The sequence below is a fragment of the Schistocerca cancellata genome, chromosome 2, assembly GCF_023864275.1.
Source record: "Schistocerca cancellata isolate TAMUIC-IGC-003103 chromosome 2, iqSchCanc2.1, whole genome shotgun sequence".
Classification (NCBI taxonomy): domain Eukaryota; kingdom Metazoa; phylum Arthropoda; class Insecta; order Orthoptera; family Acrididae; genus Schistocerca; species Schistocerca cancellata.
The window spans coordinates 185,893,923-185,896,643 of NC_064627.1; the positions used below are offsets into that span (position 1 = coordinate 185,893,923).

General features: G+C 47.0%; 1 pseudogene; it reads left to right on the forward strand.

Moving 5' to 3' along the window:
* Positions 1-328: 328 nt before the first annotated feature.
* On the forward strand, positions 329-445 carry LOC126163706 (5S ribosomal RNA; annotated as a pseudogene).
* Positions 446-2,721: the final 2,276 nt, after the last annotated feature.

Genomic DNA, 2,721 nt, shown 5'->3' on the forward strand with positions numbered 1-2,721 from the left:
GACCGCATACACAAGTGACTTCAGATATCGCCATAGAAAATAATCAATCGGAATCAGGTCAGGTGACCTCTCAGGCCATGGAATAGGACATTCCCTTCCAATCCAGCGACCAGGAAATACAGCAGTGAGGTGGTTGTGGACATCCACACTGAAGTGAGGCATCCGCATCCCCTCAAGAACAGACAAGGGGACAGTGTGTATACGATACAACAGAGCCATCTTATGGGCAAGTAAAGTAAACAAAACCCTGCTTCATGACTTCCAAGCAATCAGGCACGTCCTCCTTTTCTCGTTGTACAAAACAAAGAATGTACATGTAAATAGTGTGGGCAACGGCCTTGCCCCAGTGGATACACCGGTTCCCGTGAGATCACCGAAGTTAAGCACTGTGGGCGTGGCCGGCACTTGGATGGGTGACCATCCAGGCCGCCATGCGCTGTTGCCATTTTTCAGGGGTGCACTCGGCCTCGTGATGCCAATTGAGGAGCTACCCGACCGAATAGTAGCGGCTTCGGTCAAGAATTCCATCATAACGACCGGGAGAGCAGTATGGTGACCCCACGTCCCTCCTATCCGCATCCTCCTTTGAGGATGACACGGCGGTCGGATGGTCCCGGTAGGTCACTCGTGGCCTGAAGACAGAGTGCTACATGTAAATTGTGCAGGCGTAAACACTGGTCGGCAACGATGTAGCGCGAAGATCGATAGTAGGTGCTGCAGCAAACTCTCCTACCAGGAGAGAGGCCAAAGACACACTCGTAAGCAAGATGCCGCCAACGCCCTCTCGACACCGTGTCGTTAGGCCGCCGCCGCTGACCGGAGCGCCTCAGTCACTATCTCACTGACCCATATTCACTCATTGGCGTTCGTCAGTCCATACGCGGAGCAGCATAGTTCAGCACAGGTTACGCCAGTATTTAGTCTGTCTGAAAGAGGACTATTACAGAAGAGTTATACCACAATACTTGGAGTGTATTGAAGGTAAGTAACTTCCTGTTCATGTAAATAAAGGCCTGTTAATCTACGTGTGCAGTTGTGTTGTAGAAAGAAGATACCGGCCACAAAACAACATAATCTCCGCTGATTCCTACGGTACAAGATTCTACATAAATAAATAGTACAGTATGAGTAAATTTGTAAGCATATTAGTTGTAAATAAGCTGGAAAACAGTAATGCTAGACAAAGCGGTAGACAAGTTTACTTCCATATCTCCTCAACCTGGCTTCTCCGACATCTGGTTGCCTAGCCCAAATTGTTCAGTGGAGCATTCTCTATGTCCTGTTAGATTTTTGCACGTTCTTGCTGAAACACCCTTATAGAGGTATGCATGCCTAAAACTTTCAAACTTGATTTTCTGGAAAACAGTTGACAGTTGAGCCTTCATTTTTACATATGTTGAATTCCTAGGCTTGATCTAAAACCCTATCTATATGAATCATATCGGTGAGGGCAAGTACGTGCGGTCCCCTCGTCAGCCCGTAGACCAGGGCTTAACAACTGGCCGGTTTTGAGCGCGAGTACTCGCGTCTGCTCAGGCACGTGCTCGCGAGCAGGTGCAAGGTCGCGGAGTAGGGAGGGAGGGGAAATGCGCGCGCACGTTTGAATAGGGCCGCTGCGTGCCTATTGAATTCGCGCCGACTGTGTAACGTTTAAAGTACTACGATCAGCTCTAACAGTCACTTCGCTGCTTAAGAATCATGTCGTGTCGCCGTTGTGTAACCCCAACCATGCTTTCGCAGTTCAACCCCCATTGGGAGGAATTTTATCTGTTTACAGAAAAAGATGGTGTTGCAAAATGTTTAGTATGTCACAAAACGCTGAATTCTTTTACGAAATTTAATTTTCAGCGACATTATATGTCGTACTACGCGAAAGACTACGGACGTGGTAAATGTGATGGACCAGATCGTGCACAGGAAGTTATTAATCTTAAAAGGAAGCTATCCGAAGAAGATCTGGACGACGAAGAAAAATCAACTGAGGTAGCTCTCAGAGTGAGTTACAAAATAGCTTTGCTTTTAGCAAAATCCCTGCGCCCCTTCACTGATAGCGATGTAATAAAATAATGTTTGGTAGTTGCAGCGGAACATTTGTGCCCATCTCAAGTTGAACAGTTTCGGATTGTGCCATTATCTAACATGACCATTATGCGTCGCATACAGGACATGGCAGACGACGTCCAGAGCCAGCTTTCAAATATCTGTAAAGATTTTATGGCGTATTCTCTAGCTCTGGACGAAAGTGTTGATATCATTGGAACAGCGCAGCTTGGCATATTTATTAGAGGTGTTAATAGAGATCGTCAGGTGAGGGAGGAGCTCCTCGATGTAGTAGCCATGAAGAACACTACAACCGGAGGTGATATTTTTTAAGTAGTGTTGAAGAAAGTGTTGAAAATATAGGATTGTCGTGGAATTCTTTAGTTTCAGTGTCTACAGATGGTAGAGGCGTACACTAAGCTAATAAAATTATGTGGCACGTGTACATTCTCCTTTATTTGTTTCATTTGTCGCAGTAATAATTCGTGAGTAGTATCCCTGCAGGTAGCCGCGGATTTACATTGACTGGCGGCAGCTGTTATGTACCCCAAATGACTCTCCCCACTCTCCGCTCTGGTCCGGGGTAGTGGGGGTAGCGTGCTCGCGCTGCTCCATGCTCGCGCCTTGCTGCTCACAGCTTGCTCCGCGAGCACGTATGTTGTGAAGCCCTGCCTTAGATTA